We start from the raw sequence: 27,362 nt of genomic DNA, 5'->3' as shown, positions 1-27,362 counted from the left end.
TAGCTAGGTGCAACAAGTCATAACTGAAGATGTGGGGCTGGTGGCTCTGGGGCAAGGGAGGGAGGGCCTCTGAGGAGGCCAGCTCTGCCAAGTTCACAAGGATCCCACCCTTCCGGTCATCTCAGGCATCCTTGACTCTTCTTTCCCTCCTACCCAATATCCCACCTTCAAATATATCCAGAGGGTGACCACTTAGAATGGGTTTTAAAGTGCCCCCCCAAATTTCTGGTCCACCTAGAACCTCAGAACATGACCCTATTTGGAAAATAGGGCCTTTGCAGGTACAAGTAAGTTAAGGTGAGGTCATGCTCAATTGGGTGGGCCCTTAGAATCGGAGTGGGCACACCAAGGTACACACAGGGAAGACGGGCAGAGACTGGAGGGATTCAGCCATACACCAAGGAATGCCGAGGATTGCCAGCAGCCGCTGGGAGCTAGGAAGGATGCTTGCCTAGAGCCTTCAAAAGGAGCAATGGTCTTGCTGACACCAACGTCTAGCCTCCAGAACTGAAAGAACGAACTTCTACTGTTTCAAGACACAGTTTACAACTCAGAAATTAACACAGCACTTCTCACCCCAGCTCCACAAGGGCCCTGGCCGCAGCTACTGCCGGCCGGCCTGGGGCAATCATCCCTTCCTGGTCTCCTTGCTTCTGCTCTCAGCCCAGCACAGCTGCTGGAGAGAGCCTGTCCACCCCCAGTCTGGTCACACCATCCTGCAGACACAATCCCTCTTGAAACGGCCGCCTAGCTCAGGGCAGGGGATAATCTGCACCCCTGCGCCCCAAGCAGGCTGCCCACTGCTCTTCAGACATGCCGGGCACCCCCCCACTCAGGGTTTCTGAAGGACTCTTCCCTCTGTCCAGAAGCCTCCCCATCACTTGGGCCCTCCAGTCCTGGCTCAAACGTCACCCTTCTCACGTGACCTTCACAGCATCACTTAACCTGCAAACCACATCCTCCACAGCACTCCCTCTTCCTTTCCTTAGTTTTTCCTCCACAGCATTTAGCATGTTGTAAAAGCATGCATTTTACTTACTAACTACCCATATTGAGGGAGAGAGGGGAGTGCAAGCTTCTTGAAGGCAAGGGTTTTCTCTGTTTTTCCCCTCCCTGCATTGAGTTTTCTATCACCGGCACCTATAACAGCGCCTGGCACACAGGAAGTGTGCCCAAACATCGGATGAAGGATGGGACAAAAGGTCAAGGGCAGGAGAGGAGCCGGACACCCAGGGGAGCAGGAGCACAGAGCGCAGGCCCTGACAAAAGCACGGATCCCAGGAACTTGAGCGGGGTAAGCCAGCTGAGCGGGAAGAGTCGGCCTCGTGGCCGCAGGGTTTACAAGTCCTGGCAGGCAGGGGGAAAATGCTAGCCATCAAGGAAGCACTGCAGGCCCCTGATCAAGAAAAGAAGAGAAGCAGGATCCCTTGACCTCAGGATTACTGTCGTTTGCGGCTGGACAGTCTGTACGGTTCTCGTGGGCGGAGGGCTGGGGGGGTGCGGCTATCCCATGCACTCTAGGCGGTTTACCAGCAACCCTGGCCTCCACCCACCAAATGTCACTAGCATCTCCCCCCTCCAGTTGTGACCACCACGAAAGTCTCCAGACATTGCCAAATGTCTCCAGTGCAGGAGGGAGGCAAAATCGTCTCCACAGAGAACCACGGCAACGTAGAGCTTCGGGGGCAGTATGCAGGGTCATCACAGAAGGCACAGACCTATAAGTGCCAGGCAGGTAACAACCGTGAAGGAGCTGGCCAGGTGCAAGGGGATGGAATGACAGGGACCCACCCTGGTGCTCTGAAAAGCACATGGTCCTTCAAGGAGGGGCAGCCACTATCCTGCTCTAGACAGCCTGTGCCCTTGAGAACGACAAGTGCCAAATCTCCCCTTTTTTTGCAGCCAATCCCAATTTTTACACTGAAATATGCCAAATTTTACAACACACTGTGTGCTGGGGCACCTGGGTGGCTCAGTCGGTTAAGAGTGTAACTCTTTATTTTAACTCAGGTCATGATCTCAGGGCTCATGGGTTTGAGCCCCACAATGGGCCCTGCACTGACAGCACGGGACAGCTTGGGATTTTCTCTCTCTGCCCCTCTCCGTGACTCGTTCTCTCTCTCAAAATAAACAATAAACTTTAAGATATAGTCTGTGCTGAACAAAACACACCCATGGGCCAGGGTTTGCCTATAGGGCCACAACTTTGCAATCTCTGGCACAGAAATGGGTGGATGAGAGATTCCTTAGGAACCTGTTGCACGAGTTCAATCACAAGGGGACAGGGGCCCAAACTAAGCCTGTGAATGTGGGGAAAAACAAAGGGCCAAAGCCCAGAAACTTGAGAAGTCAGATAAACAAAGTAGGACAACTCCCCAATTTTACTAAAATGCAGGCCTATCCCACTAGTGCCACAGTAATGGCCACAGAATTTGGAGAGTCTGTCAAAGATGAAAATAAGTCCAGAAAGTCCCTTCCTTAATTCTAGAAGGCATATGAGCCTGTACCCACATGATCCTAAGTCTGCAACCTGTCCTGGACATACCCAAGGCTTCTACATCTTTACAACGGTCAGCAACCAGCCCAGCCCCCAAGGGAGACTTTCCCCCATCATTCAATCCACCAAAACCACCAGCCAAGGAGCAGCCAGAACGTGATCAACTTCTCCCAGAAATTGGGCAATCTCACTGTACTTAAATGAGAGCACTTCTGGCTGTGCCAGCAGGACCAGTCACCTCCAGACTCCTGTGTTCATCTAGAGCTAGAAAGACCCCTAAGGCATCCTTCAAGTAGGACCCTCTGTGATACAGAAACCTGGGGCCTGGAAAGGGTGAATGTGAACATCTTGAAGCCAGCTGGAATCAGAGCTCAGGTAGGTCTGCGACCTCAAACCCACCAGGCGTGCTTCGTGTAGTCTTAACACCACCCACCATCTCAGAGCTGGTGTAACCGGGAGAAGGACGCTCCAACGACATACACCGCGGTGTTGGTGCAAGGGCAATGTGACCCCATCCAATGGTAGACCATTAACAAAAAGCAACAAAAGCTCGAGCGACACCTCCACTTGTGGACAGGCTTACTGGAGGTGACACCAGCTTTCACTGCCCCACCTGTAAACAGGGCAGAATGACTTCCTTTGAGCACTGTCCTCTTCCCAGAGAAAGCTGTCCTACAAACAAAGCATGTACACTATCGTAATCAAGTAACACCGTCCCCAATTTAGTGCTCCATCAACAACAGACACACAGGCCGCTGCCCACATATTTCCATCAAATTCTGGACACAGTCAAGGTCACTGGATAAAAGGTAAAATAGTCAGAGCCCCCTAATCCCACTGCCACACAGCTCTATTTTGCTGGACATGAATGAAATAACCGAGTCTTTGGCTGAGGAAGGAGCCACCTGGATGGGAAGGGAAAAGTAGGGGGAGGGAGGAAAAAGGGAAGAATAAGGTGGACACTGGAGGCAGCAGACTCCAGGGAACTCAGGCCAGTCTCCATGGAGCCTCGTGATATCCCACAGACAAGGCCTTCCTCCTCCGCCTTCCCTCTCCCACCCACAGGCAATAGCACCATCCATGGTGACTGGGTTTGAGATCATCGAACCTTCCCAACCAAGTCTGATTCTCCTTTCACCCAACCTCCAAGTACTGGTCACAAACAGGCCTATGTAAGACACACTAAAAAATGGCTTGGACAGGGTCCCAAGGCATGGGAACACAGAGACAAAACTCAAATGACACCAGCATTCAGGGAGGCCAAGGAACCAATGGGAACTATGGACTGGTCACCCCCAAATCTGTCTGTGTTAGGTTCTGCCTCCCAGAATCGGGTTACCCTGATTTGTGAGCTGATTATTTGGAGAAGACTTTAGGGTCTAAAGGCATCTAAATGACTTGGCCATGTGAAAACACTGTAAATCAAGCAGCCAGACACTTTGCAGATAGACTCCACATGAGTAGTTACAGAAGGAACAATGTTGGCTGTGCCCAATCCCCAAACCCCTGGAGTCACACGTGCCCCCAGAACGTGGACATGAGGAGGCCCTGCTCCCCTGCCCTAGGTTCCATGGCGGGGGAGGGGGGGCGGGAAACTCTGCCCCCCAACACAGCACATTCCCAGCCTTCACGGTTCCCTCAGACACCCGCCCACCTCCTGGAGATGAGACACTCCTCGCCTCTCTCTCCCACATATGATTTCCTCATGTATCCATTTTAAGGAACAAACTTTTTTATGGAAAGAGGAGAAAGTTCCCACATGCAGAAAATTCACACCCCGGGGAGGAACGAAGAGAGGGTCATTTAGCACTTGTTGAAAGAAGACAAGTACAAAAATGATTAGGAAGAGAAGAAAACGTCTTGTCGACTATGAAAGTTAAACAAGACTGTCTCCCCCATTGCCACCCCACCTCTCTCCCTCCCCCAACTGGGAGGCAGCCACTGGCCCTGCAGGCCACACGCCGGTAGACCCCCAAGGTAGGAGAGAGCCCCAGGAAGGGAGAGAGCTCCCCTGATACTGTGCAGGAGCTCCACCTCTGGGAATGGATTTGATGTCAAGTGTCAGCAAGTAAATTGCTATTGGCTTCTCAATAAGCAGCAGTAGTGAGCTAAGTGTTTCCCTGTATTGTGCGGGCTCTCACGGACTCAATACTGCAGTATTGACAGCACAATCACACAGTAATCCAGGCTCCACTAATACCTACACTTCCTCAATGAAAATACACTTTCCACTTGGACATCAGCCCATTAGCTTTGGACTGGAATCTCCGGCCTCCCTCCTCCCCCAACCACCCCTGGGCCCTGGAACTGGCATCTCGCCCCTGAACACCCTGGCCAATGTGAATATCCCAGCCAGCATATTGTCAGGGCCCAACCAAAAAGATAAACAGTCAAGGAAAAGGCCTGGACTCTCCATCTATAAATCACCAATTGGGAGGGAAAGAAAATGATCCAACTCTTTAAGGATAAAAATCTCAGCAGTCGCGGAAGACAATTGATGGCCCCTCACAAAGCAAAAGATGTTCACCCTGGGAAGATGCATGCCTTTAAGTTTTCAGAGAGTCAAAGAAACTCAAATTTCACCCAACCCAACACAGGAAGGAGACAAGGTACACAACCCTTGGAAAGCGTCGGTGGTCACACTGGGCACCAGGTCTCTAGGAGGAAGACCCATGCCCTTAGCAGCCCCAGGGGGTTTACATACTGGAGGGTCTGCTGATTTAATAATAAGCACTGGGCAAACACTAGCCATCCTGCAAACCCATGTTTCATCCACTGTCATCTGATTTTCACAACACCCTGGAACAGGCAAGAGACAAAATTTTATCAAACAGACCAGTGAAACAAAGAAGGTGACTTACCCAAGGTTACACAGCCAGTTAGCAGCAGATTTGAATTAAACTTTTAAAGTCTATTTACTTAGAGAGAGCACACAAGTGGGGCAAGAACAGGGAGAGAGAGGGAGAGAGAGGGAGAGAGAGGGAGAGAGAGGGAGAGAGAGGGAGAGGGAGAGGGAGAGAATCCCAAACAGGCTCTGCACTGTCAGCATGGAGCCTAATGCAGGGCTCGAACTCACGAACCCTAAGAGGAAATCAAGAGTCAGACGCTTAACTGACTAAGCCACCCTGGCTCCCCAGCAGTGGATTTGCAGTAAGAAGCTAGTCTAGGGGTTGGCAAACTTTTCCCCTAAAGAGGCAGGAAAACTTTTTGGACTTTGTGGCCCACACAGTCTCTGTGGCCACTACTCAGCTCTGTCACTGTCGCATGCAAGCTGCCAGGGACCACACATAAATGAACAAGCCTGGCTGTTTTCCAATAAGACTTTATTTATGGACACAGACATGATTTTCACATATTTTTATATGTCACAAAATATCATTCTTCTTTTGATTCCCTTCCCCCCCACCACCACCACCATTTAAAAATGCAAAAACCATTCTTAGCTCACAGACCATACAAAAACAGGCCTACAGGCTACAGTCTGCCAATGCCATTCCACTGGGCAACTTGTAAATATCTAGAGTACTACAAGGCCAAAAAAGGCAAATCAGGACCATTCTCCGGCTTATTGCAATTTTAATAATCTAGCCCAGCCCCACTGCTTGCCACCAAACACCAAACATAAATCCCAGCCCCCAGATGTCCAACAACACTACCACTGCGCACCCATAACAGGCTGGCACGGTCTGGGCTTCAGTTAGAAATGCTGCCTTTTTATTAGAATGTTTGCACAAATTTCAAAGTTAAGAAACTTTCCATCAACACACGGTGCATGCCCAAGCCACCGCTGGTAATATGCTAACTGCAAAAGGCATTCTCAAAACCAGCACAGGAATAATCCCTAAATACAATGTCTGGGGCCATGACACCTTGCCCCTCCCTCACTGAGGAGGAGTTTGGGTAGGTGCTTTAAAAAAAAAAAAAAAAAAAATCTGGCCAGAAAGGGGTTAATGCCCTTCCAGGGCTGTGATCTGATAAATGGCTGTGCAGAAAGCAGGTTCCCTCACTTTGAGATATGATGTCACTAACCTTTATTGATCCACTATCAGAGAACTTTGCTTATCTCTCTCCGGTGATATACTGCCCCTCCTGTGCTCAACTAGTGTTTAATACACTGCCGGGTGCCCCGCACTCCTCATCGCTCAACACTATGGAGCGAGGCTGCCACGGGGGGCAATATTTTACAGCCAGGCCTTGCCAGGACAGAAGGTTCCCTGAGATGGTGGGGAGGGAATACCCACTTCCCGCTGCCTTCTGACTGCGGGTCCCACTCGCACCTTGACAGTGGGCCAGGGGAGGACAGATGGAGCCTGGTGCCCCTGAGGTTCTCCTTCTTTTTCCCCGATTCCTCCTCTAAGCCCCACCCCCACCTTGCTACCATGAGAAGACAAATGTCAGCCAAATACGTTCATGTGGCAGAACGAAAGTACCTCTGAGTCAAACCTCCTATTAGAAAAATGAGCTTCCTGTTTTCCCTTTCCACAGCGGCAAGACCTCAGTCGACTAGAAGGTGGAAAGCACTGTCCATCGAGGTGCTGGACTGTCATTCTAGAAGAATCGTGCTCCAAGGAAGGCCAGAGACCATACCCAGGTGTGGCCAGTCAGACTCAGATTCCCAGAGATAAGAGGGCTCCAGGACCTGGAACAGTGTGATGCTGAAATTGCCACACACGGGTTTTGGGGTCCTTCCCTCCTCCTCCCAACCCACATGAAAACTGTGAATGAGGTTCAGCCTGCGCCCCACCCACGGGCCAAGAGCCAGCAAGTGCCAGCACACAGGGGAAGGCGCCGGGCTGGCATCAGACCTGCTGTCTGCACCCTCTGTGACGTCCCACGCCTCAGAGGGGCTCTCGCCCTCAATGGAGACCCCACCTGTTGCCCCTGGAGGAGCCTATGGACAGACCTGGTCTGCCCAGCCCCATCCCTGTGTACAGGGGCAGGGGCAGCCAGGAAAAGTCAGCACACCCTTCCACTGCCCTGGGGCACCCAGAATTTGCCTAATTGAACATTAACAAGTTGCTACAATAAAGTTCCTCTGTTGTGAGCTAGAAACCTTTTCGGCAACAACAACAGAAGTCTTGTTACAAACTGCTCTCAAAGCCAGGCCTCAGCCTCGACAGGTGTGAACAAGATTTAAACACCTCCTACAACACAATGCAATTCAAACAAAGGGGAAAGTCGATCCCAACCTCCTGGGGTTTCTCCTTGTCTAACACCTCCTTCACTCACTCAGCCCGAGGGAGACAAGGGAAGCCTGGAGAGGCGGTCTCCAGGCCCAGGTATACGAAGACCTAACCCATCCCGAAGCAGTTTTCCTTCACTGCCTCAGGCAGGCCGCCATCTTAGCCGCCCTCTCGCAAGCTCTGCAAGGCCTTGGCTAAGAAGGGGAGGTCGTTCAAAGCCTCACACCTGGTCCTGGGCCCCTATGAACCTTCCATTCCCCTTCCTAACTGAGCCAGCTGATGAACCCCCTGGCAAGCTTCCCACATTACCTGGCCTCAGCTCACCATCCATCTCTCCCACTTGACAGGTAAGACAGAGGAAGACAAGAAATACTCCTAGGGCAGGCACAGGGTCTACACTGTTCTTCTTACTGACTGGGACACAGGCACTTCCCAATGCTTCCTTTCTCAGAATGCTAGAGAAACACAGGACTCCAGGACTGCATTTTTCATTCAAAAAACTTTTGAGGGTCATTTGCCTGGCTCAGTCGGTAGAACCCTAATTTCAGGGTTGTGAGATCAAGCCCCATGATGGGGGTGCAGCCTACTTCAAAAAAAAAATTTGAGTGCTGCTCAAGATAGAAACATGTGAGAAGTGTGTCTTAGACAAGAGAAAGAATTATCCCTCCCACTGATTTTTTTTGCTCTAGAGTATTAGAGGGAACACAGCATTCATCCGGAGATTTCTTCTCAAAGCCAGCCATATAAACAGGACTTGAAAGGAGCTTATCAGACGAAGGATCTGCCCAGACCAACCACCATGGCACAAAGTGGGCATCTCGGTAAAGAACTCTATGAGCCCCATTGTTCCTGCAGGGGTATCTTTAAGCTGTTGTTACTGTGACTGAACTTCAAACAAGTGAGCAGAAGAGAAGAGACAGAGGGATAGTGGAGGCACCACGGGCAAAAGTTACAACGGACAATGAAATGGACTCTCTTTCTCTTTCTTATGCTCCAATAAGAACGCAAAATGACAAAACAAAACCTCAAAAAGCAGCACGCACATGTGCATGCCTCCAGTCTTTCCTCTCTTGGGCACGCCTTCTTTTCTCTTCTTTTCCACAAACTCTCGAGGCATTTTTTTTTAAGTGACAAACACAACCCCACTTCTTTAAAAAAAAAAAAAGCCTCCCATACTCTCCCAGTGTAAGAGAAAAACTATCAACAATTTTTCAAACTGACAGACAGCTGGGGCACCTGGCTGGCTCGGTCAGAAGAGCATGCTACTCTTGATCTGAGGGTTGTGAGTTCAAGCCCCATGTTGGGTGTAGAGATTACTTTAAAAAATAATAAAATATTTCTAAAGAAAAAAGAAAAAGTAAGAGAATAATATGCCAGGGTAATCTCCAACAGCGGCTACTCTCAACTTGACCTCCAAATTCAGACCAAACCCAAGGCTTAAGAGTGGCCTACAGACTCGCTTTAAAACGTACACAACCATCTTGATGGGATTTGCTTTCCAGAAATTTTTAGTAATGAACCTGTAGCTTGAAAACAGATTGCACACAAGGAGTTAAGCTGGTTCACTTTTCTCCACGCTCCCCTTTCTCCTACCGGGTAAGCAAGACACGTGCCCCCAGCCCCATGAAAGGCCAACAGTCCACTTGCAGCAACAACAACAGAAAAAGGGTCTAAGGCTCCAGTCCCCCTTCCAGGTAGCTGGAAGGATGTAATTGGTGAGGCAGGAGATTAGAAATATCGGCAGCCTCTAAGTAAGACTTTAATTTACTGGAAGATCAATAAAGCCGGGGTTATATTGGCAAAGTGTCTACAGCTCTATTGACTCACGCAATGCCTCTTATCAATTTATCAGAAATCTGGAAGTCAGAAGATATTGTTTGAAGGGAAAAGAGAAAAAAAAAAGAAGAAGAAGAAGAGACAGGAAGCGTGAGACCAGAGCCCAGGCAGTGAGAACCCGGGGTCCCCAGTGACGAATGTGGTGAGGAGAGTTTTATAGAGACATGTCTCCCGGAAAGGAGGCCGACATGATAGAATTCAGAATTCACTTCTCCCCCCGTGTTCCACAGCCTCCCCAGCCTTCTCCTGTGATCCCATTATCCATAAAGCTGGCGTTCTGGGGGATGAGAACCCCACCAAAACAGGGGCTGCTTGCTTGTTTCGACAAAGGAGCAGCTCCTTCCTTCGGGTTCTTGTCAAAGTTGTAGGTAGTGCACATGCACATCCCCCCACCTTTTTGTTGTTGTTGTTGTTGTTGTTGTTCTGTCCTCTATGCCTCTCCAGCTCCCCCTTAGCCAGAAGTCTAAGAGTCTGTGCCTCTCTTGCATGAATCCATACAAGATTTCAAGTAAAAATAGTGTCTCAAAACTGTCAGGAGATCACAAAGGTTTTATCAGACTAACAACGGCACCTGATCTCAAGAATCATAAAGAAAATATGTTCAAGTTCTATAAAACTGGAAAGCTATGTGAGAGTTTTCACAAATAATTAATGTTCATTTGAAGAGGGTTTTGAAATATCCCAGGTAGCAGACCAAAAAAAACAAAAAACGAAAAAAAAAAAACCCAAAATTTAAAAAAAAAACACCAAAAGAAAACAAAAACAAAAAAACAAAAAAACCCAGAGAAGAAAAAAGTAAACATTAACACTCCACCAAACCCACATGTCCACACCAAAGAAGGAAGGACACAGGAAGACATAAAGTTCACGAGTATTTCTATCAGATAACTCTAGGGGGCAGGTCAGGAAGACAGGGGATGTGGAGCATTCCAGTTATCAGGAGGCCAAAGGGAAAAAGCGATTTTTACTCAGTTGGGAGGAACCACAACCTGCTTTTGACAATCCATTTTGGTTCCTGCCTCATACAACAAATTTCTGCTTAATTGCTGTTTTGCATTTCGTTGAGACATCGAGTAAACAGTACTTAAGTGTTTCCAGACAAAAACAATAACTCACTAATGACTAAGGCACTGCTAATTAAAATGCCCCTGTGATGGCATGACTGGACTCAGAGTCACCATAGCGAACAGAAAGAACTGTCCAAGCCTTGAATGCATGAACCAGAACGCAAATGTACAGGGCAGGGGCTGGGAGGGAGAATGTTCCACTCCTTCCCCTGCAGGTCAGGAAGGTCCTCTGGGTGTAAAGAAGGAAGCCCTTTACTGGAACTGGCTGGGGGAAGTGTGGAGAAGTGAAGGGCCCTGGGATTTCAAAGGGAACGCCAGCTCCCTTAACGGAACGTACATTTCTGGAGAAAGTGACCCCGGTGTGGCCCTCAAAACTCTGAGTCCCCGTGTTCCCCTGAGGGAAAAAACAAATACAAACGTCCTACCCTGGTTACAGAGAAAGCAATGAGATGTGTCCCACTGATCAAACAAGATCCTTCACCACACTACTTATAGGAAGAGCCAGAAGTTTAAGTTCCTAATTATCTTTTAAGCAAGAAGAAGGATTCGGGAAAATTAAACAAAGCACCTGGTCAGCGCTGAAGTATTAGTGTACCCCAAGAGTCAAAATGCACAAGCACAGAAAAGAACAGAACAGAAGAGGAAACTTCTCTCCCCCGCCCCACCGAACAAGTGGTGAAAACAGCCAGACTTCTCCTTAAGAGAAGATTTCCTCTCTGCTCTCTTAAACTTTCAGTCCTAACAGATACCTCCCGACATCACTTTTTAAATCTCAGCATCCAAAACCAAAGGAAAGGAAAAGGACGCAGCCCCTACTCCCAGAGCATGCAGAGGACTGTATCTTCCTCCGGGCAGGTCTCTAACCTGCCCATTAGCAATGCGAGAGGGTGGAGAAAGTCACTGAAACCGCAGGGGCCTAATACCCGTTTGTATTCACACTCAGACCCTTTAGGGATATAAAATCGGAGAGGCTGAACTGTTTACATTCACCTAAATGCTCAAGTAAACTAATCAGAGTCCGAGTGGAGGGGCTTCCGGGCAGGGCTGTGGCCTGGAAGCAGGGAGAACAAGGCTAACAAGGTCACTTCTGAAGATGAGAGGGCCAGGCTCTCCTGCCCACCCCACCCCCCACATGTTGCACCCCCCCAACTCCCGCAAGCCTGAGTCCCCCCACCCCACCCATGACCCCTTGCAGCTCATCTTGATTGATTCAAGGCCGTGGAAGGTTGGAGAAAAGCTCAGGACAGAGGGATGGGCCACAGAGGGAAGGGGGCTGGCAGACTCCGCCAAAACAAGCCCAGCACAGCATTTTAAACCACAAGCTCAAGACAGGGGAGCATCCCCTCCATGGAGCGGGGCCCTCAGCCACCAAACATCACTTTGCCCGCCCCCCCCACACACACACACACATAGGGTCCCCTTGGAGCCCTGCCGGCACCTTTACACAGCCTGTGGTAGCCTTGGAGGGAGGACAGTGGAAGAGGAAAGGGCATGCCAAGAGAGTGCAGAGAGAGGGGTTAAACGCCCCTTGTCTGACGGAAGAAGAAACTTCCCTCTCCTTCCAGGAGGGGGGTGAGTCTGGTGTGCAGCAACCATTGTTGTCCAAGAAGTCCGCCCCAGGGGAAGCCGCCCCCCCTCCCTCCATGGCTTCTAGCACCATGGGGTCAGGGCAGACGGGAACTAGGAGCTGCTTGATATCCCAGCGCAAGGCCCAACCAGAGCCTCTAAAACAGGAACGGTTTCAACTTGACTGGGGAAGGAGGGGGGTGGGTCCTGGCACTCTTTTTAAATGCAGATTTGAACTTTTCACCCAGGGTCAGACAGCTGCGCTACTCCGTCCCCAGCAGAGGCCGGCGCCGGGGGCCACTCAGCCTCACACTTCCAGTTTTTTTTTTTTCCTGCCTGTGGAAGGAATCAGATACCTCCCTCCCTAAAACCCAAACCCACACCCGCCTCTCAGCTTACCAGGGGCACCAATCCCACTGTCCTCCCCCAGGAGGCTGTGCAATCGGCAGAAGCTGGCTGTGTGCCCCGGGCACAGCCATGGTGAAGGGAAACTGTTGTTATCACATGCATCGACTAAGGAATGCTAAGATCAATAGTGAGAAAACCCCGCTCGGAGAGAAGGCACATCCTCTGTGGGACATGCTTTACCACTGCTCTTTCTACCAGCAGAAGCCAGGTTTTGCTGTTTTACTCTTAAGAGCTATGTTAGAAGGACATATGTTATGGACATATGGACAGATGTTAAGGACATAACAAAGCTATGTTAGAAGGGTCACCTAGCTTTGAGAAGAAGTCACTTCATAAATGAACAAGAAAAAATATTAACAGCCTAGTATTCAAAAAAAAAAAAAAAAAGGTCTATGAGTGCCTGTCTGGCCCAGCTGGTAGAACATGCAACTCTTGATCTCAGGGTAGTGAGCTCAAGCCCCATGTTGGGCAGGGAACTTACTGACTGACTGACTGACTGACTGACTGACTGAATGAATGAATGAATGAGTAAATAAATAAATAACCCTTTTTAAAAAGCAGCTCTGTTCTTATCTAGGAAAAAAAAAAGTCTAGGCTGGGGTTTGTTGTCTCTATCCTATCCCTTATCCTCACAGGCAAGGTGGTTTCTGATTTTTCTTTATCACTCTCTGTCCTTCCCCTTCTCCTCCTGCGCCTGGAGATGCCCAGTGGCCCTAGACTAGAGAAAAGAGGCTTCTGTGCGTGGCATTAAGATGATGTGAGAAATCAGAAATCCAAAATAAACACTAAGGGAAGAAAAGGAGGAGTGCACTCTGGTTGGGATTGATAGTTCCTGCACCTCACACTGGGGCAGCACTGGAACCCCCAAAAGGAAGACGCCTCCAAGCAACAAGCCACATCTATCAGGCAAACTAACCAGGAAGCCTGCGTGATGTCAGAGAGCACAGTGCACCGGTCACCTGCATGTCGGAGGTCCCACATTCACACCCCGTCCTGCCCCGAGCTAGAAAGCCACCGTGGAAACGGTGAAACAGGTGGTTTCCAGAGCTCCCTGCAGTCCTGCCCGTCGGTGATCTCACGAATAAAGAGGGGATGACGTACAAAGCCATAAGAGTGTTGTAATAAACGTACCAGAACGCACACCCCTGAGAGCTCTTCTGCTGCGCCCCCTCTCCCACCAGGGTCTGGCCCACCTCACTGCCACTGCTGGTATTCTTTGTTTGGAAAGACCTTCAAAACCAGGCGGGTACCTCCACTTCCCACCGGTACGCTGGGAATCAATTTACAAAATGTTCGCACAGCAGCATCACACTGACATCAGGAAAGCCAGGCAGTTTTTACAGAAGGAACTGTGTACAATTGAGGCCTATACCGCTAAACTCCAGTAAATGGAAGCAGCTGGTCACAAGAGACAATGGGTGACTCAGCTCCATCAGTGGAATGCCTCGGAGGAGCTGGGGACAGCATCCTTTTATGTTAGCCCTGCACAGTCCAATAGGTAGCTACTAGCCCCTTTTGGCTAGTGAACCTATAAAATGTGGCTAATCCTAACTGAGAAGCACTTAGTAGAAAACACACACAGTATTTTTTTTTAAGTATGCAAAATGTCTCACTAATGGTTTTATGTTGACAATAGGTTTGGGTTTTTTTTTTTTTTTTAAAGTAATCTCTACACCCAACACGGGACTCAAACTTACAAGCCCAAGATCAAGACTCACACGCTCCACCAACTAAGCCAGCCAGGCCCCCCAACATTGATCATATGTTAAAATGACCACATTTCAGGTATACCAGGCTAAATAAAACAACAAAATTAATTTTACCAGTTTCTACTTTTTTAAATGGGGCTACTGCAAAAATTGAAATTACATGTGTGACCCCTACTGTGTTTCTATGTAGAACAGTACTGTTCTAGAACCTCAGCCTGCTTTTCAGCTTCAGATTCAGCCAAAAGCTCAACGTTATTAAATATGACTGAGACAGAATATTTTGGTCTATGTTGAACATCCCCCTAAAGCTACAATGCACTGACTCCCAAAGTGAAACTTCTAATTGTCCCCAAAATTCTTAGTATCCAAATAACCCACTGCCAGGCTGCAAGTGTAAGGAGAAAAAAAAAAAAAAAAGGAAGGGTCAGGTGTGTATCAGAAGCTAGACAAGGTCAGTGGCATGGTGCACCTCTTCCAAAAGACCATCAATTTATCTCTGAGACCAAAAGTGTGCTTTAAAAAATAAGCAGTTATTTGTCGTGGTGCCTATCACAAGCCCTGCCTAATACTCCAGCCGGATTTCTTACTGCCAAGAGCAGAGTCCCCCTTCTAATTGCCCTCCCCATGAAATATGCCCAGCAGGAGCCTGGTACCTACACCCCTCCCCAATATACACACACTTTAAAATGAGGAGAGGAGGAGGAGGAGGAACAGAGAACACAGACACGGCCCCTTTCCTATTAGAAAGTGCCCAACCCACCACTAGGGATCACAGGCCAGTCTCATTTCTCCATGTAAATGAACTTTTCAGCCACCTCCTCAAAGAAGAAAAGCAGCACAGACGCGGAAGGCCTGTCCTGGGGCACACAATTACAGCCATTTGCATTCCTTCAGCAGCAGGATTAGCACAGGAATGTGCTTTGCAGCTTTGTGGGGGGAAAAGGAGTTTAGGAAGAAAGGAACGGGGGGGGGGTGGTATTTCTCCCTGGTCTGTCCATCCAAAGCTCTATGATACACTTCCACCTCTATGAGAGTCAGCAAGTGGAAATAACTTTTGCTCAGGCTTTCTAAAGAGGGGGAGGTTGAAAAGGCCAGGGAGGGGGAGCAGGCGGCAGGAGGCAGGAGGGAGGGGGGCTGTGTGTATTAGGGGAACTGCCCCCACCCCCGTGCTTTGATCCCCTCGGTCGCTAGGAGAAACCAACTTTTCTCCTTGGGTTAATCAAAACCAAATTACTCAGGAATGTGGCAGGACAGGTCTGAGCCTCCAGGTCCCTTTGTCTTTGAGGATTTAAAATGAAAAAATAAATTTTTTAAAAGCAGATGGCAGTGGCTTACGGGATAGGTAAAGTGAAAAGTCTGAATAACCTTAGACCACATGCCCCATTCTCAAGACAAGAAAAAAGGGTGTCTGTAAACCTACTCCCATCTATCAATAAAGAAGTTATTTTTGTAGAGGAAGTCCAAAACTCAGAAAAACTTCCCATTTTATCCTTTACTATCCCTCAAAAAAAGACACCCCCCCCAAAAAAAAAACTATACCTTGTCAAAGTGCGAACAAGAAACCATGCAAGATTTAACAACAGCCAAATGCCACAACCCGGTTTCAAAATGTAGTATTAAAAGCAAAGTCCCCAAGAGCTGAAGAACATATTTTTTTCCAAGAACAAAGCTTGGGAGTATTCTGTGGTGCAGGTGCTTCCTACAGAATACAGGGGTAGGAAGGTGAGCATCCCGTCGCTGTGCAAACGCATCAATCCAGTCAGTGGTGACTTTGTAAACTTCAGGATCTCTTTAAACCGGAAGAAGAGCAGTGTTTAGGGACCGGCTCAATGAAGAGCCATAAGGATACCAGGGGTGAGAGAAGACAACCACTACTCATCTCACCCCCGACATCTGTCCTGCCTAGTAGGAAAGTGCTCTGGGTGCGCTGGACTGGACAGCCCAGAGACGCCGTTGCACTAACTGGAGAGGCAACAGGAAAAGGCTGACCTCAGAGATGAAAGAAACCTACGGGTTGGAGCTATATTAAGGCCTCCACACCTCCTCCCCAGCTCACGCTTTTGGCAGGCTTGTGGCACTGTGGGAGGTGTGGCCCTGCAGGCCAGGCTTCTGGAGACTCTACAGTACAACACCCCAGCACACAGTATTATTAGGGACAGCGAGGCGTGAGGCATCCCAGGGCACTCAGCAGCAGAAATACAAACAGCTCTTGGTGCATTATAACATGTCCCTACGCTTCACTGAAAAACCTGATCAGCCCCCACTGCCCCCTCCCCCCCAAAAATGATAAAATAAACAAACAGAGCACCACCAGTTAAGCGACACAGCCTGGACTCAAAAGATAAAACGAGGCCAATACACAGGCCTGACTACCAGCTCACCATAAATTGTAACTGGCCCCAGGCCTACGATTATCTGGGAGGTTGCACTAAAGTAACTTTTAGAATACTCTTCACCTTATCTTTAGGCCCAGTCAAACACACACATATATCACCCGTCTTAGATCTCTGCCATTAGGGTTCCATTTAGACTTTCTAAAACAAGGTCATCCCAGTAGGCCCTTGCCCTGTTTCCGGTCACAGCTGCGGACTTTCACCCCCTTCTCCAACAAAAGGGACCCTGTACACAAAATTAACCCGAACCATTAGTCTGTGCGGTGTGAGAGAGTACATTGAGCCCTCGGAATATTTACCCTCCTTCCAGGGCCCAGGGTACTGCCCAGAGGGCCTCCCCCACGGAGACCGAGGGAGCTTCCCCCAGAGATTAGAGGCCCAGATCCCTCTGCCTCCATGCACGGCTACAGCTGTGCAGTCAAGGCCCTACTTTTCAGAGAATAAACATAAAGCCTTTTTCTTTTTTTTTTAAGAAAAAAAAAAACCTTTCTCCCAGACTCAGTTGAAAATGGCTTTATTTCAGGGCTGAAAAGGGCTGCAATCATCCTAGATATTGCTGAGCTGTCCAATATGGTAGCCACCACCAGAATCCTGCCAAAGATGAGCTGTCCAACAGGGTAGCCACCAGCCACATAGGACTCCCTCTTGAGCACTAAAAATATGGCGAGTCCCAACTGCTGAAACAAGGTCATGGCGATATTGTGCATCGCACAAAATATATTTTAAACTTAATTCCATCTGCTTGTTTTTACTTTTTCTTTGTTTTCCTTTTTTTTTTTTTTTTTTAGTGTTTATTTATCTTTGAGAGAGAGTGAGCAAGAGAGAGACAGAGCGCAAGCAGGGAAGGGGTAGAAAGAAGGGGAGACACAGAATCCAAACCATGTTCCAGGCTCTGAGCTGTCAGCACAGAGCCTGATGAGGGGCTCGAACTCACAAACCGTGAGATCAAGACCTGAGCCGTAGTCAGAAGCTTAACCAACTAAGCCACCCAGGCACCCCTTTTTACTTTTTCTTAATGCGACTACTAGAAAATGTACAACTACCTATGGGGCTTGAGTTCTAGCTCTACAGGGTGAAAATGACAAAGCCTCAAACACAAGCCCATTACCATGCCCTAAAAAGAAAGGGTCTTAATTTTTAAATGCTGAGAAGACCATAAAATTAAGCAAATGGCAACATCTGACATCCACCGAGTCAAAGTCCAAGCTCAAAGGCTGGTCAACATGTCTGCCTTGGAGGAAGAAGCCAGAATCCGCCATCTTTTTATCTAAGAGAAATGAATGCAATCTCTGTCCCAGTGGTTCTCAACCTGGGGTGAGTCTGCCTTCCCAGGCGACAGTGGGCAATTCCTGGAGACACTTTTGTTTTAGGGGTTGGGATGGGTATAACACCAGTGGAGAGAAGTCAGGGACACCCCCCAGCTCACCCAATAAAGAATGAGCCAACCCCAAGTGTCAACACTGCCCACATACAAGCAGGAAGGAACCACAACTGAGGTCATCTCAAGTTGACAGAGGTCAACTCTGTCTCTCTCAAAATACTCAGATTTCCAGGGATAGGGGGCTGGAGGGGCACCCCTTCACAAAATGGTTTCTCTGGAGGCTCGGAAGTGGTAACAAGATTCAGTGGTATCAACAATGTGGACAAATGAAAATAATAATAATAATGTTAAAACAACAGTCACTGTCTCACCAGACTGAGGACTGAGGGTCAAGAGTTGATAGGTCTGGGTAGGTCTGTTTTTCAAGCTAGTAGGTAAAAATGGGGTTTAAAGTTCAGAGCAGGGGGCGCCTGGTGGCTCAGCCGGTTAAGCGTCCGACTCTTGGTTTTTCGCTCAGGTCATGGTCTCACGGTTTCGTGGGTTTGAGCCTCATGTCGGGCTCTGCGCTCACAGCACGGAGCCTGCTTGGGATTCTCTCCCCCTTTCTCTCTCCACCCTTCTGCCACTCATACTGTCTCTGTCCCTCTCAAAATAAACAAATAAACTTTAAAAAAAATAATAAAAATATAGCTCTGAGCAATGTAAACCAGACTGCCCTGCATGCAAAGTGACACCATTCATGGAGGATTCCAACTGGGCCAGCCACTTACATGCCCACCCTTGGCTACAGAGGTTCCAGGGATGGGCGACAGGGCAGCAAAGAGCTGTGATCAGGTCTGCAGGGACAGGAAGGGGACAGGGCAAAGGACAGCAGAGGCCGAGACAGGAAGAGCGCAGGGATGAATGAGAACAGCCCCTTTTGCAGAGCCAGGCTGGGAGGCATAGCAGGAAGGGGGGGGGGGGGCTCGGCACATGATAATTAACTCAGCAAGTTGATAGTATTTGCATATAAATGCCTCCACAAATCACTACAAACAAGCCAGGACAAGTCAGGCCTATTAGCATATACAAGCCAGCCCGGGAAGGCCTCTCTAGGTGGGTCATTGAGTGGGCTGCTCACTTAGAAGGCCGCCTGCCAGCTTCAGGGGGCAGGGTGGGGGGGCCTGTGAGGGGAGGGCTGGGGAGGATGAGGACACTATGTCTATTTCACTCCTAAATGCAGTTAGTTGCACGATGTCAAAAAGAGTTGGCCTTATTCCCAGCCCATAAGGGGAGCGCCCGAAGGAATGCTGGACCTTTGAGTTTATTTCTTCCAGGGTGCTGGGAAACAAAAGGTAGCAGAGGCCAGCAGCAGCAACAAAAGAAATACAAAGGAAAAGGACGTGGGGATGGGAACTATCATTTGTGGGGAGGCTACGCAACAGGCTAAGCGCTGTGAAGCCTGTTTTTATTGAATTGAATTCCCACTATAAATGTGAAGTGTGTATCGTGCCCATTCTACAGGTAAGGCGGTAGGTGAAGGAGGCAAGGCTCAGGGAGGTTACCTGATTGGTCCACAGTCACAGAGAGGTGCCAGACCAGAACTGGGCCCCCCCCCAGTCTATGACCCCAGCAGAGGGGTCCAGGCTCAAGGAGACAGATGAACAAGAGCCAGCTTCCCAAAGAGCAGGCTCATTTGCTTCATCTCTGCTTCTCCCACAACACTGTGAACAGAACCCCCATTTTAAGGGCTGGTTCCTAAGCCACTCTCTTATCCTAAACTGACCTCTCCCCGGTTTCATTTTAGAATTCTCTCAACCAGTGAGGAAGAGTGCGCCTCCCTCCAAGCAGACACTCTGGAGTCTGTATCAGCCAATTTCTCCACTGTCTAGATAACTGCTACAGCTTTCCCAGCAAGGGCAAAATTAACTGACTGTCCTTTCCCAAAATGTATGACTCTCCGCTTTCCCTAAACACCCCTCTACCTTTGGGTTTCATAGTTTTGGAGGAAAAACCAGCCTCAACCACCCCCGTCTGAAAACGTGGGGGGTGGGGGCGGGAAACCCCTGTTATTTTCACTACTGCCATCCTCTGCCTGGAGCTACATTTTAAAAGCCAGGTAGGCCCAGGTAACAAGTGTGTTTACAGTCAGGTATACAGACGGACAGTCTCTATCAATGCCTGTCCCCTGGCAATAATTATGTATCAAATATAAAAGTGATACCGTTCAAGAATCTGGCAGGACAGAGGTGATATTTTAAAAACAGTCACTTCTAGGGGCGCCTGGGTGGCGCAGTCGGTTGAGCGTCCGACTTCAGCCAGGTCACGATCTCGCGGTCTGTGAGTTCGAGCCCCGCGTCGGGCTCTGGGCTGATGGCTCAGAGCCTGGAGCCTGTTTCCCATTCTGTGTCTCCCTCTCTCTCTGCCCCTCCCCCGTTCATGCTCTGTCTCTCTTTGTCTCAAAAATAAATAAATGTTGAAAAAAAATTTAAAAAAAAAAAAAAAAAAAACAGTCACTTCTACAGTGAGATCAACCTCCTAATACACACTGAATCCAGGCTTCTGGAGTGTCCAAAAGTTGACTTGACGCTTTAGCAAGGATGCAGATGTTCCACAGAGAAATACATAGCTGTTACAAGGAAAGCAAAAACCACTCCCCCTACAAGCCAAATGTACATTAAGAACCAAGGCCCTGAGCCAAAGAGCATTTTAGGAAGCAGGGTCTGAAATGGTGGAAGAGGCTTGCATTGTTTCTTGAGCAGTTAAGAAAAACTGTTTAAAAGGAAAAGAAGAAGAAGAAGAAGAAGAAGAAGAAGAAGAAGAAGAAGAAGAAGAAGAAAGAAAGGAAGGAAGGAAGGAAGGAAGGAAGGAAGGAAGGAAGGAAGGAAGGAAGGAAGGAAGAAAGAGAAAAAGAAAGAAAGAAAGAAAGAAAGAAAGAAAGAAAGAAAGAAAGAAAGAAAGAAAGAAAGAAAGAAAGAAAGAAAGAGAAAAGTTGCTGAGAAGGAGAAAAAAAGCACACACGTGTTTTTTAGCACATTTTCACTGGACACAAACGTCAGGAAGAGAAAGTTGTCCAAAACGGGCCACTCAAAGACCGTAACCGTGGGAAGCAAGTTAGTTCACGTCTACACATATGTACTTTTTATAGGCTTACGGGAGTCAAAACTCTTTTGAAAAGAGCTTTTTTATACACTGAAGGGAGACTTCCATATTTGAACAGGCACTTATATGACTTTGGGAGGGGGCGGGGGCTGCAGGGCTGAAATCAAATATCAAATTAAGCCCCTTGGTCTTTTCTTCCCTGAGCTAATCTGGCTCCAGCTTCTCCACTGAGGAGATTCAAGCGAGAAGGTGTACAGCTGCCTGTCAACTGGAAGTTTCGTACTGAAACGCACAGCCCGCAACGGACACACGTACAGGCTATAGCTCTCACTCAAAACCTAGCACAACCAACACACTCAGAAACATTTGTCTCCAGCCACATTCGTGGATGAAATTGGGCACAACCAAGAAACCAGCAAAATTGTTTTTTGTCCACTTCCCCCACCCCCACCCACCAAAATCTCCAAGTTGTTCCACACTTCTTACCCCTCAGGAAGTCTACACATTGTTCCTTCCCAGTCTACAAGCCCTCACCATGCCTTAGGCCCCAATCACCCCACTACTTGGCCCTTCTCTTTAGCTACTGCTCTCTCTCTCTCTCTCTCTCTCTCTCTCTCACACACACACACACACACACACACACACACACACACACACACTTTCTCACATACACAGAGCAGGGAGGTCTGAGCAGTCACCAACTCCTGCCTCCAGAAGCAGGAGGTGGGGTCTGTCTCACTCCCAGATCAAAGGTTTGTGGCCAAAATCACTTTCAGGACAGTGCGTGAAATCGGCAGCAGATGAAAATTCCGCTGTCTTTTCACAGAGCCCAACAGAGCCAGTTTTCCCAGTTCAGAGTCTCCCTACAGATGACTGAAGATACTCCATGAACTCCCAAATGTTGCCCCAAAAGAGCCACTTAAAATTAAAGACAAGATAATCATTTCAGAAAGCCTTTAAGGCCATTATGTGATTAGCAGAAGAGATGGGGAGAGGGATGCCAGCCCCTCCCCATCTTCACAAAGAGTGGTCTGCAAAGGGGTTTTGATGCCCTCGGTCCCAAACCAGCAACACCCAAAGAGAGCAGGGGGTGTGAGGGGAGCCCACCGGACTCCTCCCTTCTACAGAAGCCTCGGTCCCACTTCAGGGAGAGAAGAGGATGGAAACACCTTGGAGATGGCACAAAATTCAAAGCACGAGCAACTGAACCACCTAAAGCCCCCCATCCCCCACCCCCAGGACACAGGAGGCCGGCTAAGGCCTCTCTGGAAGGTCGCACCAAAACCCCTATGCATTAATCCCCGTGTTGACATGACTGTGTGATGGCCCTCCCGTGGGAAGGGAGAAGGGCTCACCCAAAAGGCAGATTAAGCCCAGGCATTTTGCTAAGAGGCCCTGTCTGAGGTTAAAACCAACAAAACAGAAGTCTTACTCTGAAATGAAGCCAAATTTGTCACCTAGCAAACTCTCTTTTCCCATTTTTATTCACACCCATATCCTTACAAAAGCAAGAAACTCCAAGCAATTAACAGTCAAAGAGGGGAAGAAACATCAACGGAAAAAAAAAATCACCTTTAAAAGTTACAAATAAGAATCAAAGGCACCTTCCTTGGGCAAAGAACTCTCTAGAAACACACCCATCACTGCTAGACCACTCACTGCCTCATCCTCACCATCCTATCCCCTGCCCCAAAGAATGAAAACCAGGGAAAACACACACACACACACGCACACACACAAAACGTTGGAGTTGTCTCACTGCTTGTGAAACACAAAGCTGCTGTCAATTCCCCAGCTCCTGTCCATACAGGAGTCATTTACCACGTTGGGGGAGGGGACCCTCTAACATCCGATGGCTCTCTTCGAACATGTGCAAAGCGACAATCCGACAATCCGGGAGCCAACTTTAAATCACATAGAAAAGAAAGGTGACAGTTGTTGATTTTGTAGTTTTTCTCCTTAATCTGAACTTTGTCAGAGGCTTGCCAATGAGCCAAGATTTTTGCCACACTTCCTCTCTCGGGGCAATCTGACTCAATCTTAGCTTCTGCATATTTCTCAATTTGAGCGGCCTATGGACTCAGACGCTGTGCTTTGGACAGAAAAGGCACCCTTTAAAATCTGATTGAGACTAGCTCCTGCAAAGGCATTCCCTTGTCTGGATTCGATTAAAACTGGGTCCCGATTTCCTTCACTGTAGCTTTTAGAAGCTGCATCCCCAGGCCCAGGATGTTGGTTCTGAGCTGGGCTGTGATTTCTAGCAATCACTATCACAACCAAATTCTCATACCAGAGCATGTGGATACCCCTGTGAAGTTCACTGTAATGGAATCTGCCTTCCTGTTGTGTTTTCAATGGTACCGCCCCCATCCTGGTTAATTAGACCAGCCTTGGGAACCAGAGTAGGCCAACAGGCCCAAGCATTACAGAAACAGGGGCTAAGAGCAAGCAACCACTCTAGTAACAAATGAGAGTATGAACCACAGCACATACTGTTCTTGTGGAGGGTACAGAGTCAGGTGCATTATCCCTGTAATACTGGCAAGTGTGAGACGAAGCTTCCAAGTTTCTTTAGGCCAGAATCACTGTCACTGTTGTCTCCCCTGTAAGATAAAGCTAAACCTTTCAGGTTAAGAAGCAAACTGGATACTCTAAAAAGTGGGTGTAACAAGTCACTTTCCCTTCTAGGGATACAGCAGCTACCTACACTTTTACAAAATGCTGCTTCGTCACCTAAATATTCATGTGTTCGTGTTAATGAGGCTGTTGCAAATCTACAATACAAGGAATTTCTTAGGTAAGGGTCTGTTTTGGTCCTTCTAGTATTTCCAACATCTCACATTAACATTTGAGAAGCGCAAAAAAAAAAAAAAAAAAAAAAAAAAAAAAAAGGCTCCACTGCTGTCCAACAGCACACAGCAACAATAAGGACACGCTCCATGGATACCGCTCATGACCAGAACTGAAAGAACCAAGCTAAATCATCACCAGCCCCAGGTAATACTTTGCTAGTATTCTGCAATCACAGATTTATTCTAATGAACTAACAACCTGTGGGTCATCCAAGGTGAGCCAGGCCTGTCCTGGGAGTGTCTAGTAATCATCATTTAAAGTCATAATGATGAAAACTGAAATCTCGCTTATTTTAGCTCCTTGCCACTGGGCAGTCCATTGGCACGGAGGTTACACGGCAGTTAAATCCAATCCCAAAGCAGCAAGAAGGAAGGCACTTCACTGTCCTGTTGGGACGAGCCAAACAGAGGCCTGCTGAGAGTGCTGTTTTATTTGGGTCCTTTCCACCCTCCCTGAGTATTCATTTGTGCAAATAAAAGACGGAAGGGAAGAAACCAAAATTAAAGTTTCAGGTGGTTGGGGAAGCAGCTCAGATTTTTTTATTTTTATTTTGGAAGAGTTATCATGCGTTTCTCAATAGTTCCCTGTCCATCAAAACTGTTTTCAGGAGAACTGGAAAACAGCAGCTCTATCCCACAGAAAGTGCAGCCATTTCAAAAGAGAGCTGGGAGAGGGAGGTGACCCATGTCATAAAGACAGAAGGTCTCCAAGTCATTTAATTCCTTGTGATTCCAAAAGGGCTGATTTTAAAGTGTAAAAGTGCTTGCTTCTGCCTCTGCCCCGTGTTGTTAAATAACACTCGGGCAATTAAATAAAAGAGCAAAGTGTGACCCCAGCCCATTCTGAGAGGCACTCACACGCTCTCTGAACACATGCTAGAAACGAAGTGCAGACAATCTCCTTAGTCCTGTAATTTAAGGACGGGAGACAGGAAAAGTTTCTCTTGGCCTTCATAGCCATATACTCTCTGAAATGGGGCTTTCGGGGTCTCTGCAAAATAGAATGCACAAAATACAGGTGCACAAACATCCAGGTATGTACCTCTCTCTCTCCAATGACTCATTTCCTGAAACCCTTGAATTATTTAGAACAGTGGGCTCCTGACTTCCCACATATCCTACCTCTGTCCCCTAACTGCTTTTCGTGTTTGGGTTGGGTAAAAAGAAGGATTCAGAATATCAGGCCACCAGCAGCTGTTCTGAAAACTAGGAACAGGCCACGGTCTAGCCTTGGCCTCTCTCAATCAGGTTACCTTGGAAGGTGTCTGTTTTCCTCTCAAATGCAGTCTCTGCCCCAGCACTTAGGCTTCCTTCTCCAGCCCAGCCTCCTGGAACTCATGATTTTTAGGGTTTCCCCTTGAAACCTATCCAGAAACCACAGCCATTAAAAGAACATGAAGGTTTGACACCTCCTGAATTTAGGAATGAGGGGACTCGAGGGGCTAACTCTGCAAACTCGCACCTGCTGCTTGATGGCAAAGAAACAAAGTTCCCCAGCTAGCAGGAGCAAGCTTTAAATTATACTCTATTTATTTAGTGACTTGTCTCCAAGGATCTCAAAGCATGGGATGAAATAAGATGACGTGTAACTTTCCCACTATCTACCTTCAAGGCTTAAGTTTGTTTTTCTTGCTTTGCCTTGATAGATTCCACGAAGCAGGCCCCAGCCGGCCCCCCCCCCACGGGGCGTGGGGAGGCCTTCTCCTAGTGCCCAAGTGGGGCTGTCTAATCTCTCTGAGCTTATCTGTCAGTGGCTTTCAGAGTCTTCCAGGCCTGTTAAATGACACAAACAGGGGGTGGGAGCAGTGAGGACCCTCCTGGATTCACCTGCTCATGTGTTTCATTTAAACCAGTTTATATACTGTGCACTACTAAGCCAGGCAATGCACTCCTATAATACACCAGGCACGAGTGATGGTCTTTGCCCTCCAGGTGTTTTACCATTCTTATAACACAGGTATGTCCAAAGCTGAAAAGACTATTTTCCAGAAAGTTCTTTTCCCTCTATTAGTCTACAATGATTACTTTTTTTTTTTCCTGCTATTGACCTAACTTGGGCAATCTTTCTCCTTTAACAGGACAAACATCACAGCTCTCCCTCTCCTCCACCCCTCTCCCCCACGGAAATGTTTTTCCAGAGTGCGAACAAACTAAAATTAGAGGGTGGGCAAGTGGATCCCCAAAGGTGCCTTCCAGCTCCAAACCTCTGATTCTTCCTTTAATTACTCCACAATAAGCACATTCTTCACGTTGTTTCAAACTGACCAGTGACTTCTCTTGTGCCTGAAAAGGGCGCATTTTAAGGCGGAGGAACCCAAACTTTTAAATGACACTAGTACCGCAAGTATTCAGAAGGCAGGAACTAATCCAAAAGCAAATAAAGGAGGGAAGAAGGGAGGGAGAGAGAGGAGGAAAGATGGAAGGAGGAAGGGCTTCACTCTGTACCCAGCAGAATTTAGACACTCTCACGCCAGGTAGATTCCAATTGGAATCTACGAGTTCAAGTGCATCCAGCCTGCCCTTCCCCCACATGCCCCAAGAGAATGGGAAGTTCAGCCAAGACTTGCAGCACCTGCCCGCCGCTCTAGGCCGGCGGTGCGAACCGGGCGGCTGGCGGGCTGGGGAGGGAGGCTCCACTCACCTGGCACACAAAGGCTCCGCACACCTCCGGAGGGAGGAGGCACTCGCAGGTCCGGGGGCCGCGGCGCGCTCGACAATGGGAAATTCCAGCGGCACCGGAGCCCCGAACTTACCCACCCCAGGCGGCATTCTCCCCACCTCCCGCCGCCCCCGGGACTCCGAGGTGGCTCTGTCTAGGTGCAGGGGGGCCGCAGGCAGGGCAGGGGGGCGCATGGTGGCGGCGGGGGCTGGCGGTCGCCCCTCCCCGGGAGGGAGGGTCCCCCGGGCGCGCGGCGGGGATTCACCCACGGGGCGCGGCGCTCGCGTCCGGGTCCCCGGCCTGCCCGCCGCCGGCTCACCGCCCGCCCGGAATCGCTTTATGTAAATGAAGCTCAACTCGCAGTTTGCAGGCTCACCGCCCGGGGAAGGGGGGCGGGCGGGGCGGGGGGCCTTCGGGGATCCACATTACACAGCAACAAAGCGGAAGGTTAATTTGAAACTCACAGCCCCGCCGCCGCTCGGCTCCCCGGGCAAAGCCTGACATCTACAGTCGTGCCGGGCGCAGGCCGGGTACTCGGCGGCGGCCGCGCCCGCGGGGACACGGGGACGCCCGGGCGCGTGAGGCCCGAGCGCTCGGTCGCGCTCCGGGTACTGGCTTCTGGGCAGGCCGGGCCGCGCGCCTGGGACGGGAGCCCTGGGCGGCTGGGCCTGCGCCGCCTCGGGAACGGGCCCGGCGGGAACAAAGCCCGGTCCTTCCCAAGCGCTGACCCCTCTCTCTCATCAAAAGTCAGGGGCCGGCCTAGAATCGGGCGAGAAGAAAGGGGCGCGCC

General features: G+C 49.0%; 1 protein-coding gene across 4 annotated transcripts in view; it reads right to left on the bottom strand.

The window, feature by feature from the left end:
* Positions 1–26,957, bottom strand: part of ZFHX3 (zinc finger homeobox 3) — a 240,549-nt gene extending 213,592 nt beyond the window's left edge. The window contains exon 1 of one of the 4 annotated variants that reach the window (XM_045047115.1): positions 26,555–26,957. The gene's annotated coding sequence lies outside the window, so the exon portion shown is untranslated. The remainder of the gene's footprint in view (positions 1–26,554) is intronic. The other 3 variants (XM_019819974.3, XM_006941677.5, XM_045047116.1) reach the window with 3 other exon arrangements.
* Between the last annotated feature and the right edge of the window lie 405 nt (positions 26,958–27,362).

Source organism: Felis catus, chromosome E2, assembly GCF_018350175.1.
Source record: "Felis catus isolate Fca126 chromosome E2, F.catus_Fca126_mat1.0, whole genome shotgun sequence".
Taxonomy (NCBI): domain Eukaryota; kingdom Metazoa; phylum Chordata; class Mammalia; order Carnivora; family Felidae; genus Felis; species Felis catus.
The sequence above is the reverse complement of the archived record's forward strand: the minus strand, read 5'-3'. Positions and strand labels throughout refer to the sequence as shown.